We start from the raw sequence: 14,664 nt of genomic DNA, 5'->3' as shown, positions 1-14,664 counted from the left end.
CACTACCGACTGACTTATCAGTGTTGGCCTGCTGATCAAAACCTGTAGGTATTACTGTTATAAGAAAATATATTATATGGAAAATTTAGTTAAAATTGTCTAAGGCAAAAAATTTATGGGTTTGTAAAGGGTATTTTAAACCGTTTGTACAAACTTACACAAAAAGTTAAAAATCGTGTTTTTAACTTAAGACTAACAAAAACTTAATATTTTCATCAAAGTTTACGAAAGTGATACAATAATTGTATCATTTCAGGTTGATCAACACATCAAATCATTCGATTCAACTAGGTTAATCTTCAACTGTTTAAGGACTAAATGTTTGTAAACATTGATAGTTCGTTAGGCCTTCAACATTGATTTAGATGGATAGAAATTTACAAGATCGATAGTGATAGAATAATTTATAAAAATAATAACATAAAATCACTTAATTTGATGTTAATTTGTCCCCTATATATGTTGCTACTGACACAAAAATCAGTCGTTTTCGATAGGAATTTTTTTTTTTTTGAAATTGAAGCATTTGTTGTAAAACTTCTTATTGAAATTGAAAAAGAAAAAAAATAGTAGTAAGAAGTTTTCCAACAAATGCTACTTAAATATAAGACCATATAATATCTTATTTTAAGTTTTTCAAGAAATGCTAGTTATTGGTAAAATTCAACCTGATGAAGTAATGATAACCTGGCATTTTGTGTTGCCAACAAACCTTCAAATCAAAACATATGTATAGAGAGATAACTTTTAAATATACCAGTACTAAATTACATGGAAAACTAGTACTGCTATTGTTGTTGTTATCCACTTTACCAGTGGCAGACATATTCCAGACACATGATACACTATATTGTCTATATACTTTTGTGTTCATTTATATATTCCCTCTAACTTTTGATCTAAAACTATTGCTACCCTTGTTATATATTGGTGTTACTCATTTTCAAACTATTGTTACCATTGTTATTGTTATTACTCATTTTGCAATTGATTGCAACTGATTGGGAGAAAGTTACAATTGTTTTTCGAAGAGATGTAACAGGTTTGCAAAAGTATTGCAACTGTGTGTAAAAAGGTTGTGAAAAACTGAAAAAGATTGCAATTTGTCCGTCTAACTTAAATATCTTAAAATTGAATTGAAAGTATGACTCCGCTGAAAATTTATTTTTCACAACATAAAATAATTCTATTGGTGCGGGTAATTTATTTTTTGAAATTACTTAAAACCCTTTAATAATTGAAAAAAAAACTTGCCCTGAATACTTAGTTATTGATTAGTGAATACTTAGTTATTGATTGGTAAGAGTGGAATCAACTAATCAACCATTTTCTCATTTTTGTTCTTGGTCAATTAAGATTCAATTAATAAATATTTTAAGACCATCTATCTATATTATATAATAAATATTAATACATAATTAACAGTAATTGTTATTTCTTAATTTCTTATCTTTTATGATTAATTTAATGTCAAGTTGTCATGCGAGTTACCCGCACTGATCGATCGAATTATACGCTGCAATCATGTGCCCTAGAATCTCATCAATTCATAGATTAATTAAAACAATTAGTTGAAAGAAGTTAACGAGTAGTTCTAAGAGAATGATTAATTCATCAATTCACAAGGACTTAGGACCCCATGAAAAATTAATTATAAAATTATTAAGATCTTCAACTTTTGTGATATTAATAAAAGGTTCAATGAAATATTTAAACTAATATAAGTACTTCTATATATTCCAATATTTGTCGTATGGTCCCACTAATAAGTGCTAAAATGCAATTAACTAAAGTAATCAATCTTATTAAATTGTTAATTGTCTATATATGTTGGAAAAAGGGTGACTTGACGTACTCGCAGACAGTACTATCTCCTTTAATTAATCAATACTTAGTGTTAATTAAGTAACTAATTTTATACTTCATGTAGCTCATTTGTGTCAAAGAAGACCTTTGTATGTTAATTGAGCTCGGAGTACTTTGAGATCCTTCTATTATTAAGGTCAGCGTTGTATTTTATTGTTGTTGATTTGCCACAAACTTGTACTTAATCCGATCATTAGGATCTTAATATTGGTCGAGTCATGTGATATATTTTTATTTTAAGATCCAATACTGCGAAAAAGAAAATAAAATCATATCTTAAATCAGTTTTATTCTCGAATAAGGTTAAACTTTTACTAAATTAATAAATAATACAAAGTAAAGCCAAATAAATCATGCAAATTAAAAGTTCATTCAAATTTTAGAGTTAAATGAAAAAAAAATGTCACTAATATATATTATAAGCGGTTAATTAGTGTTAGATGAAGGAAAAATATGCTCATTAGTGTTTGTGTTTGGGTTAAGGGTTTATCTGTTATTGAGTTTGGATTATGGGCGTTAATGCGAGAGAAACCCTTGACCCATACCCAAATTCTATTCTAGATTCAGACTCAATAACGGACTAAGTCTTGACTCAGATGTTAATCCCTGAACTTTTCCTTGACCGAAATGCCAAATAATTATTAAAAAAAATGTTTAAAGGTTTTAGGTTGGTTCCAAAATTTTGAGTAGAGAAGATGATAATAAACAAGATGATGAAAATGATTTGGATCCAACCTAGATATGAGACAAAAAAATAAAATAAAAAGCATTATAAGAAAGTCTAAGTTTGGAACTCATCAAATCCAACCTTACTCAATAATTTTAGCCTAAAAAGATTGAATGAGGTTGGAATTGAATGAACTGAAACCCAAAATATGGTGGGCTAGTTTGGATGAAGAATCTTTATATATTTATATATATATATATATATATATATATATATATAACTTACCACTATTAGTTTTTCTTTGTTGCAAGATGTACACCTATTAGTTGTTCACTAGGGTTTTGACTTTTGAGCCATGGTAAAGTTTTATATATAATAATTAGGGATATTTAGTAAACGCCCCCCACTTATTTAGCAATATTGGGACTTCACCCCTAAAAACATTATCGTTCAGGCGTTAACCCCCATTGCCCCTTTTTCCGTCAAAATCTCGTTATGTAGTGTGTGTGCGAGTCACGTGCTTGTCATCGGGCCAAAATACCCCCGTTCTAAGTTTTAGTATATCACCCCCATTTATTTAGCTATATTAGGACTACACCCCCAACCAAAATAGTTTGGTTAGTTGTTGAAGGACAATCTGAAAATCGATTTAACATGGATGAATTTCTTCCTTAATTTTTTTCTTTGATTGATTCTCCTTTTCCTTCTTCAATTTCTTCTACATTTATTCTAGATTTCAATTCTTCTCTAGCAAAATCTTCTAAGATTTCATCTTTTCTTTGAAATCCATGTCTAAGCAATGGACAACTCCTTAAAACAGGACTAGAAGATTCAATATCAGATTTTTGTGAGAAACAATTATAAAACAGAGACTTTTGAAACCAATTACACCATTTTTGGGTACAACTACTACTGGTTGTTTTTCCATTCTTTTTCGAGTTCTGTTTGGTGGATGTTATAACTTGAACTTGACCCATACAAGTAATTTTAGGGTACAACTACCTCGGACTGGTAAAGACACGATACACCCTACCATCGGAAGGTATTAGCTCGGGATAAACTATTCGAATGGACAAGGTATTTCGGTCGGGGGTGTAGTCCTAATATAGCTAAATAAATGGGGGTCATATACTAAAAATTAGGATAGGGGTATTTTGGTCCGATAACAAGCACGTGACTCGCACGCCCACTACATAACGAGATTTTGACGGAAAAAGAGGTAATGGGGGTTAACGCCTGAACGATAATGTTTTTAGGGGTGAAGTCCTAATATTGCTAAATAAGTGGGGGGCATTTACTAAATATCCCTAATAATTACTAGATACCTTAAGTTTTCTTTCATCAAAAAACAAAAAAAAGATACCTTAAGTTTCAATAAAAATGACATTTTATGTAAAATTCTTATATAAAAAAAAATTAGATCCAAAATCTCGAACTTTCTCAATTTATGGAACCAGCGCATGATGTCGCCTCTTCTCGTGTAAGAAGCGTAAGCATACTATATATTAATATATATATATATATATATTGTCATCTCGATGTAGATTGGTAGATATAAACATTACGTGAAAGTGAATTTAACATTTTGTCACAATCGAATGGTTGACACGGGTTGACGAAATCTATCTTTTTTTTTTTGTTCTTTCTTTAACAAAAGAAATTGTGTTGGAGTTCACAAGGAGTCGTTAACCTTGTATTTTGAAGTGTGGGCTATTTTAAATATAGTACATAATAAACTACTCGTAGTATTTATGTCAAAATTCAATGTTCATTGTCCTTGGATTTTTGTACATTATTCATCGTCATGTATTGATACGCGAGATGAGTTTGATCAGAATACTAGTAGACACCGAAAAAAAAAAAACTAATACTTATAACAAATCTAATACTTCAATAATTATTTTATGCTACTCATATTATTATGTTCTTAAGGGAGATGGAAGTCTAATTGAAACCTTAACTCCCATTAAATGTAGGATATTGGAATCTCAATGAGGAAATAAAAATGAAATCAAAACCATATTATAACACCAAAATAAAATATTACTCCAATGTACTAGTTTAGGGTTGACCCTATAATAAGTTTAGGGTTAGTTTGTTTTTTTTTTGTTAAAGAATAGGGTTAGTTTGTTGACAAATCATAAATGCTCACCCCAAATATAACTATAACTATGATAAGTTAAAGAACTTAGGTTTGATGAATTCAAGAGTAGAAATTCCTAAATTTTAACTTTGACTGATTAGCAATGAGTTGGTTATGAGGACAGTTTATATGAGTCTTAGATTAGAACCCACACTACTAATTAGGGAATTTCTTAGAGGTAATTCCCAAATTTGATAAACACAAATCTCATATGCATTAGGACAAACATCTAGGATTTATTTTAGTTTTCAGTCGATTTTCATAAGCTCCGTATTTTCTAGGGCATGTAATAAAAATACCTAAGGCGAATATTATTTCGTTTATACTAGTAATCAAAACTAGCTAGGGTTTTGATAGAGAAAGATATTGCATTTATCTTTGGTTGGCCTTAAGTAAGACATGAAGGTTCTTATCAGGTTTCTGTGTTTGGTGAATAATAAATTACCTCGGCTCTCAAATATATACTATCAAGAAGAAAGTCAATTAGGGAACACCAAAAATGAGTTTCTTAGAATTGTTAATTATTATTTGATGCAAAAATCTTCGCTTGGAGGGTTTTCATTCACTCAAATTAGGGCTTTTAAGGGGAGGTGGAAAGTCAAAATCAACAAATGTAATATATTCGGAAGATTATTAGAATTGTGAATTTGGGTTATGTTGATAATTTGTGCAAATTCTCTATCATATATAATTTATCTAATTAGTAATGATAAAGAAGAAAAAAACTAGACAAACTCGACACAAAAATCATATGTGGCTTGTTCTGATTTACGATTCAGTTGATTAGAATCCATCATCGAAAACACGAATCAAACAAAGTCACACACCACTTGTGTGTAATTTTTCTTCTTATTCCTAACATCTTCCTTTTCTATTATCTAACCTAGCTATCTTCCTACATTAATGAGTATCTAACTAAAGAGAGTTAAGAGAGAGACAACATTATAACTTTGATGAAGCTTCCAATCTTTAATGAGAAGAGTGTCAGAAGTAGATTAACAGAACACAGTTCTTTTTATACATTAATTATCATCATTGATTAAGCTAGAAAAGATGAAAAATGAATAAATTATTACTCCTTGAAAAGAAAATACCCATTATGCATCCCTCTTATAAACTACTATAATCATATACCCACAATAAACCCTAACTTTTCCAATCTATTCACGAGCATTACTAGAAAGAAAGTGTTAAAATCACAAAAGATTTTAATAAAAGAAGTTATCCAACTGATGTGGTTTCGTTACTAGAAATTTTGTACCGAGTCCAAACCCTAGACTTAAATCTTTTAGAGAGAGAGAGAGGCTTTAATGTGTTTACTCCAACCAAGATGGTTAATGACTTATGAAAAGTAATAACAATTCTTTTTCTCCCATTATAATTAATGTACAATTATTGAATAAGCACACATACAGAGAGAGATTTCTAGAGAGAGAGAGAGAAAGAGAGAACCAAGAAGAAGAAGACTCCTAGAGGGAGAGTTTGGAACTGTTTGAACTATTAAGCCCTTGAATGAAAAATTAAAAAAGGGCTAAAAGAGAAGAAAAGAAAAAAACACAAAAACAAAACAAACACAACCCAAATTCCAAATCACAAAATAAGATTATTAATTAGTATTCTTCTAATAATCCCACAACAAAGAAGACTCAAATGAAATTGAAGAAGTTTCAGGAAGAATTTGAAACTGATCAGAAAAAAACCCAACACAATCATCAGCACTTTGTAACCATGGAGGTGGATCATAAATCCACCCATGATCAACAAAGATAAAATCATTATTATTTGACTCACCCACCGATTCATCATTATTAGTAGTACTAGAACTCAGTCTGGGTAACTCAACGATTTCACTCAACTCATTATCATCTCCTGCTTGATCATTATTATTATTATTATCTGATGATGATGATGATGATGAAATTGTTGAATTTTGAGTAGAACCCAAAGATGAAAATGATGTTGAAGATGATGGGGAGGGATTAAATTTCTCCATTGAAGCAGCTTGAGTAGCAGCAGCTTGAATATCTCTAGGCGATAACGAAATCGGACGAGGTAATGAATCAGTGAGTTCAGGGAAATTGAGTATAGCTGAGTTACCTTTGATACTTAAAGCTGCAACATCATGAGCCCTAGCTGCCATTTCAGGTGTTGGAAATGTACCAAGCCAGATCCTTGATTTTTTACGAGGTTCGCGAATTTCAGATACCCATTTTCCCCAATTACGCATTCGAACTCCTCTATATGTTGGATGTTTACCACAATCTACTTTCATTCTTTTGTTGTTGTTGTTGGTGTTTCTTTTTTGTTCTGGTTCTTGATGATCTTGTTGTTTCTTGAGAATGACTTGATTTGTAATTTCCATCATTTTATGATGATGATGTTCAGATTGATTAGTAGTAGATAACCCTAGTGAAGATGATGATGATGAAGAAGAAGAATATTGAATTGATGATGAAATAGAGTTATTGCTATTACTATCTGTTTCTGAAATATTACTCATTCCTCTTCCTCCTCCTCTTCTTTAGAGAGAGAGAGAGAGAGAGAAAGAGTGAGTGAGTGAGTTAGAGAGAGAGAGAGACTAGAAAGTTTGAAGATGTAAAAGGAAAGAAATAGACTACAAATTAACAACTACTGCAAAGAGAACATCAACTAGGTGTATATATATATATATATATATATATATATATATATATATATATATATATACAGAAAGAGAGAGAGAGAGAGAAAATAATGAGAGAATGAGAAGGAAGAAGGGTTTTAGTAGAGAAAGGAAAGGGTGGATGTGCACCTTCAACCTTTTGAAATGAACACCTCCTTGAGGCTGACTTATTATTTCTCAATATGGCATAAACAATTACTCCAATAAACATTTCACAAAGAGAGAGAGAAGAGATATCTAGAGAGAGAGAGAAAGGGGTTGTGGGTCAAGGTAATGGTCCACCCTGCTAACACCCATGGTACATTAATGGGGTCCTCATCTTCTATTTGTGAACCTCCCTCTCTCTCTACCTTCGTTAAATCTTAGGTTAATTCCATTTTGTCCCCCTACAAATGACCAATTCACCAAAAATGAGCCTCTAAAGATGACCAGCTTCTATTTTAGCTCCTTTTTTTTTTTTTTTTTTTTTTTTTTTTTTTTCTGTTAGTCAATTATAACAGTCAACATAATTTTTACTTCTTCATCCTTCATATAAAAAATTATTCCTTAATCTCAATTTTGATGATTGACCTCTTTTTTAAGTCATAGTTATAACTTGAATTTTTCTCATGAATTCGATGTGGAATCATATTCATCATCCTCATGCTAACTATTTCTTCATTGCTATCTTGAATCTTGTGGTGTTCAATGGTTTTATTTCACATAAATGTATATACGAGAGTTTAGAGAGAGAAACATAAGTGAAGAGACAGAACCAAAAAAGAGAGAAACCATGAGAAAGATACCATAGGAAATGATAAGAAGAGAGAAAGAAGAAAAAATGGAGAGATGGTGGTGATGGGAGGAGGGAGAAAAGAGAAGGATAAAAAAACTTATACTATATATATATATATATATGTATATGAATATATGATGGTCGTCGTGCCGTGACCAATGACCTCCAACGACGGACAAGAAGTAATTGTCAAAGGAGATGGAGGGGAAGAGTTTTAAAGAAATGGTATATAAAGAAAAGATAACTCAACAGTTAAAGTTGAGTAACGGAAAAGATCAAGAGGGGGTCAAAATGGGAGTTGGTCATTTTGGTAAGTTGGTGATCTTTAGGGGGGCAAAATGAAGTTAACCCTTAAATTTTCAGTTTTTCACTTATGTTTTCCCTCTTCCTCTCTCTTTCCATCTTCTTTATCAGATACAGATAACCAGCACTCACCCTTTCCACTACCCACTACAACCCTTCCCTGGGGTCCTCTCCCAATAAAGACCATCTACTCATAAAATCGATCTATCTCTCTCAATTCTAATTAATGAAAGGCTACATATATCGAGCCAGCCCTCGTGGACCTGCACCACCCACTATTCAGGGTTTTGTTTTTGACGAAAAACTTAAGCCCACCTGAGAAGGCCCACCCACTAAAAGTATTTATATGGTGTCAATAAATAGTACATGCTCTAAACGCTCTTCCAAGCGATGTGAGAATTAATATCATATCATTAACCTTTAGGAATGAGTTGTCATCGACTTTGACATCGTCCACAAAACAACAAGACCTATGCTCAACGATCTGTACGATATTGTCTTTAATTAAGTTCAAATACGTTAACGTGTGTTTTTTCAGACAATAAACTCAAAAGCCTACTCTAAAAAGCCTCACACACCCTAAGCCTAAGGTACTTGTAGGGGTGACAAAAGGGCCGGGTTTGGACATCCATGAACACCTCAAGTTTGGGCCGGGCACTCTAAGTGGAACACAAATTCCTGCCAGCCCTGTATTTCTATATATGTCCTTGTCGATTTGGTGATTAATTGGAAAATTTTCATTTTTATAGCTAATTTCTCTAGCTCTCTCTTTTCCATTGTTGATTGTTTTCATCTAGAGCTTCGTATTCTTTGAATTCGTGTTTTCGGGCGTACAATAGTACTTTTTTTTCCAAAACAAATATGATCTTATGATAAAATTAGGGTTTACATAATCGACATGTTTCGGCACATGAGGCTTTTAGTCCACCATCCACCACATTACTAATTAATTAAACAACTAATTCATTTACATGAAGTTAATTAATGCTTTACATAAAATAATCAAATCTATGTCTGATATTTTGTCACTAAACAACCAAAATTTCTATAGATTTTTTTATTTGGTTAGCAAATAAAATAAGATCTACTTTTAAGATCTTTTCATATTTTGCTATTTTCATTGTAGAAATTAATTATTAAATATTGACCTGAATGTACTCATATTCTAATAAATAGATCGAAAAAACTTATATCTTTCATGCATGATTTGATTTGACACGAAAATAAATCTGTATAAGCCACATTTTGGAGGTGATTCGACGAACAATTAAGTGAGGGGTACCCGACCCGCTTAATACTTAATAATAATATTGTCTATTATATCCGCGAATTAAATAAATTAAATGAACTTGCCCTACAAGTCATTATACTGATCTGAGGTCCCATATCTTAATACACATGGTTATACTTACCTAACCTTTCATTCTTTTGTATATGAAATGATATATTCCTGTTCAAGTCCAAATTAGTATTAGCTAGCTAATCATAGTTAAGTTAAATTTTGAACACTTTGTTACGATTTTTGTTATGATGAAGAACAGATAATCAAGAAAAGTAGTCCGATCACATGGAACATAGGAGATTTACGTAGTTCGATTGATTAGACCCACTCCACGGTAAATATTGTCGCGATGATTTTCACTATGAATGAAGAACGAATTACAAAAATATTTTCAGGGTTTCAGTTTACATATATAACTTATTGGAAAACCCTAATTCCATTGCATCACTGTCTCCATTTTCAGTTCCGAAAATACATATATACTCATTATAAATAGAAGTCCTGCTTTGCAAGCAACGAAGATCAACCCTGGAAACCAGCCCTGCTTTGGCATCCCTGAAGATTAGCTCTGCTTCGGCAACCCTGTAGATCAACCCTGAATATCAAATAGAAAGGGGCTTGAAAGCAGTTTGGCATGTGCAAACATGGTTACATATTGACCCATATTCAAGACTCTTTCACCAATTTTGATCAACACTCAAAATCAACATATAAGAATCGTCTGAAATGAGATGCTACCTATGTAAAAGAGAAGAGGAATCAGCCGAACATGTCCTTGTCCATTAAAATTATACGGGGTATTTTGAATTATTTTCCGAGAATCCATTCAAATCACTTCTCAATCGCACAATATGCTAGGAGTTAATAATCAAGTCCAACTCAATGCATGCATGCCATTGCAAACACTACCGTTTGTTATATAGTACACAATTTTGAAAGAGAGGAACAACCGAACTAATTTTCGTGGCCCTAAATCTACTCCCACGCTATTGATCATACGAGTGAAGCACTTCTCGTTTATATGGGACTCTCCACTTCGTATCTTTATTCTTTAATAATATTAGTTGGGATCGGCATAGTTAGTACGAATTGGAAAATAACAGTACAAAACATGTAATAGTAACCCTCTTTTTCTTTTTCATCAGACACTATTATCATAAAGAAAGTACGTGTTAAAAAAATGATCAAAAGTGATTGGGAAACTTCCTAGTATACTCCATGACATACCTCCTCGTTGAGGTGGCTAATAAGATAAAGAGTATTTTAATATTTTCACAGTCTGAAATATCGTGGAAAGACTAAACTACCCCTTCTCTTATTAGCGCTGTACACTAAGGAGTGCACTGGGAGTCCAATTTTCAATTCACACATGAGAGAACCAATGTTAAACCCTAGCTTTGAAATTGGCTAATGAAGCTATCATGAATGAGACACCACATAGGGTTGATTTATTATGGAAACGTGGATTTGTACCCTAAACCTTGGACTATCAATAGGTCCCATAACTTTGGCCATATATATAAATCTGTAATTGTACCCAAACCTACTGTTAATTGGTCCCCATAACTTTGGATTTTTATATACACATATTTACAGTAGGATAACTCTGCTCATTATTAACTATAATATGCTCTAGTACATATTCCTACTAATCTATTACAATAGGAATTGATGGTAAAACAAAATAGAATAAAATAAAATATGTGGTTATGAATGCGCACCAATATGTTCATATCAACGGGCATTCGTGGGAAATTTAAACTAATGTTTCTTTCATCATATAAATAAAGTATATAATCGAAGTCTTGTAAGCCTAAGGTCTTCAGATGATCTTGGTCTGATATACACACCTTCAATCTTGCGGGTAGTGGCTTTTCAAGTAATATTGTGTTGAAATATGAAAGGGCAGTTTTAAAGGTGTGCCTAATCGGCGCGTCCCTCAAAGCAAATTGGTGAGGGAGTTTGTGAAGAATGAGAAATAGCAGAAGTATTTAAAACATATTAATTCATTTTCTCAGGAAAAAAATCGGAAACTTTGGAGAATTATTATGATTCCAATTAGATCTCGACACATATGCACATCATAAATCAAAGCACATTATAATAAGTTAAGTACAAAATATTGGTGAAATCCATGTGGAACCAAAATGAGTACTAAAGCCATTAATGTAGAAACTGTACCTCTAAAATTGTGTTACAAATGAATTATAGTTCTAGTACTTTAGTACTACTGTCTAACTCTGTTTGATTAAGATATCTTCAATGGTTGATTTAGGTCATTCTTTATTGGATCAATGTAAATAAACTTAACCCTTAAATATTTGCTGTTCATGATTTTTTGTGAAAGGTAATGAATTGACATAATTATCAGATTTGACTCGCCAATCACCATCTATAATAAGTTTGAATTGACATATGCAATTGTTACGATGAAGAAAAAACGACAAAGAAAAAGATTATAGAAAGTAAATATAACGCAGAACAAAGGGTGTTTATGTGGCTTAGTTTGCTCCACTGCGAACAATGATGCCGATAATTTCCACTGTGAATGAATAATAAGTTACAGAGATATATATCTCTAGTAGTTGATTAGCTTATATAGCTTACTAGGAACCCTAATCTCGCAGTCTCACCACCTCTATTCTAATTTTGAGAGATACGCGGATACCCATTATAAACAGAAGTCCTGCTTTGCAGTCAACAGTTGGTAGTCCAAGTGGTTCCAAGGTGTTGACATAAACTCCAGACGGCTTTGGAGGTCCCAGGTTCGAATCTCAGAGAAAGTTAAATGCCATTGTCTCCTGTTTCGACAATCCTGAAAATAAGTCTTCGATTTATTGGGCAAACATAATTAAACTGATCGGGCCAAAAAAGTCTATGTCAAAAGAGCGATTTCCCGAACCACGATGGATATTAACACATATTCAAAACACTTTTAACCGTGATTATGCCATCCAATTCATAATTTACATCAATACAATACATTTCAACTATCAATTACTTGTAGTATGAATGTATGATATGGTTCAAGATCCCTAATTTGATTCACAACTATTTCTAGTTGTATAACAATATATTATAGTTGTAAGGAAGTAATAAATCAAAGTGGAATACCCAAGTTGTACTTGAATACTTCTCAACAAAAAAAAAAAAAAAGTTGTACTTGAATATTTTTCTATGTTATCATCATTCACATGGAATTTATATGCACAAACAAGGAACGTATGATGATGAGATCTGCCATTGTAAGCATTTAGAGGTGATCACTTTTACCCAAATAGAAACCTTGCTCCCTCCATTAAATCTTCAATCTTCATTAAATGAAAAATTGAAGAGAAAGAGGAAAAAAGAGTTAGAAAGAGAGAGAATCATATGCATTCTCCCTTTCTCATGTTGTATTTACAAATAGATACTATATTGATATTGGTCCATACTCATACATAATAAATCTTCTTCTTGAAGAATAGGTAATCAGCACACGTGATGAACATGCAGTTGTAGGACCCCCCAGGGCCCAGTCTCAACCTAGGAAGAAGATCTTACAAAGTCATAAAAAGTCAACTAGTAATTGAACTACTCAAAGTCTCAAATCATCTTAGCCCATGGATTATGAATTATGAAATAAAAGTTTGAGATGATTTAGTAAACCCCAAAAATGAATCTACAGTAAATTTGCACTTGGATTTAAATAATATCATTTCCCATGTTCAATTGTATGTTATCTAATGGGACTCATGACGTGCGAAGAGTAAATCTGCAATCGATTCAAGTAAGACAATAATCTACAAATAATTCTTTTTGTATTTTAAACATGTTTATTTCGATTAGATATCGAGTTTAGTCATGAAATGATATTGAAACTCTTGAAGTTTTCAGTTGTCTTCAGATGTATAATTATTTAGGTTTGTCCTTGTTAAAATTTAATATCGGACTTTGGCGCTTTTATTTTCAACTCAAGAAACATGTGTTATAAAGAAACTTTCGAATGTGAATGGAGATTATAGGTTGAAAATTGACCATTACAAAAATAAAATGTCGATTTTCAATAAAAGTTAAACTCTGGGTTGCCTTTGTATTATTTGATTTGACAAGTAGCGTGTTAATGTATTATTTGACTTGATAAGTAGCCCGTTAGGTGGATGTGTTTTTGTTATAATTATTCTTTTTTTGTCGATGAATAATTTTATATTTATAAAGTATGGGTTTGATATACAATCGCTTTTTTTTTTCACTTTTTACTATTTAAATTTATTTTTTTCTTGTTTTTCAACAATGAAATTTAGCAAAAAGATCACTATAATGAAAATTTTCTATCGTAACAATGAAACTTAATATCGAACTTTAGCACTTTTATTTTCAACTTATGAAACATATGTTATAAAAATATACATTAGGTTAATGTGAATGAAGTTAAAACATGTCCATAAAAATGATATAAGATAATATATTAAATGATGTAAAAGTGAAGTTAGTGTGAATGAATTTAAGGTCATATTAGATGATATAAGAGTTGAGTTACCGTTTGAAAAATGACCATTAACATAAAACTGTCTCTAATATTTTTATTCTTCTCATTATTTGATTTGACATGTAGCCTGTTAAGTGGACATATTTTTATTATAACAACTTTTATTGTCAAATAACCATCTTATATTGAAGAAATTTAAATTTTCAAAATTACTTTTTTTTGGGTGAACAAATTAAAAATTTACTTGTGTTGAAGAAATTTATTTCCGGTAAAATGTACATGAAAATTAAAAGTGGATGATTTGAGGAAATAAAAAAAAGTTATCCGGGGTGCAAAATTTTAAAGAGTGAAAAATAATTTTTTTAAGCCAAACACACCCTCCCTTGTTACCGGCAGAGTCGCAGGCCGGCGACGGCCGCTAACAACTCTCTCTCATCTTTCTCTCTCTCTTTCCCTTGTTCTTTCCCTACGAGGAGCTCTTCCGATAAATTTTTTTTC

The 14,664-nt window shown here is 31.7% G+C and overlaps 1 pseudogene across 1 annotated transcript; it reads right to left on the bottom strand.

Moving 5' to 3' along the window:
• Positions 1-6,021: 6,021 nt before the first annotated feature.
• LOC147540575 (ethylene-responsive transcription factor TINY pseudogene) lies at positions 6,022-7,324 on the bottom strand (annotated as a pseudogene). Its single transcript, XR_015224813.1, has one exon. The product of XR_015224813.1 is annotated as an ethylene-responsive transcription factor TINY pseudogene (transcript).
• Between the last annotated feature and the right edge of the window lie 7,340 nt (positions 7,325-14,664).

This window comes from Eschscholzia californica, unplaced genomic scaffold (assembly GCF_041429995.1).
Source record: "Eschscholzia californica isolate CP2 unplaced genomic scaffold, dmEscCali1.0.p SCAF_5, whole genome shotgun sequence".
NCBI lineage: Eukaryota > Viridiplantae > Streptophyta > Magnoliopsida > Ranunculales > Papaveraceae > Eschscholzia > Eschscholzia californica.
This window is presented reverse-complemented; position numbering and strand designations above follow the sequence as displayed.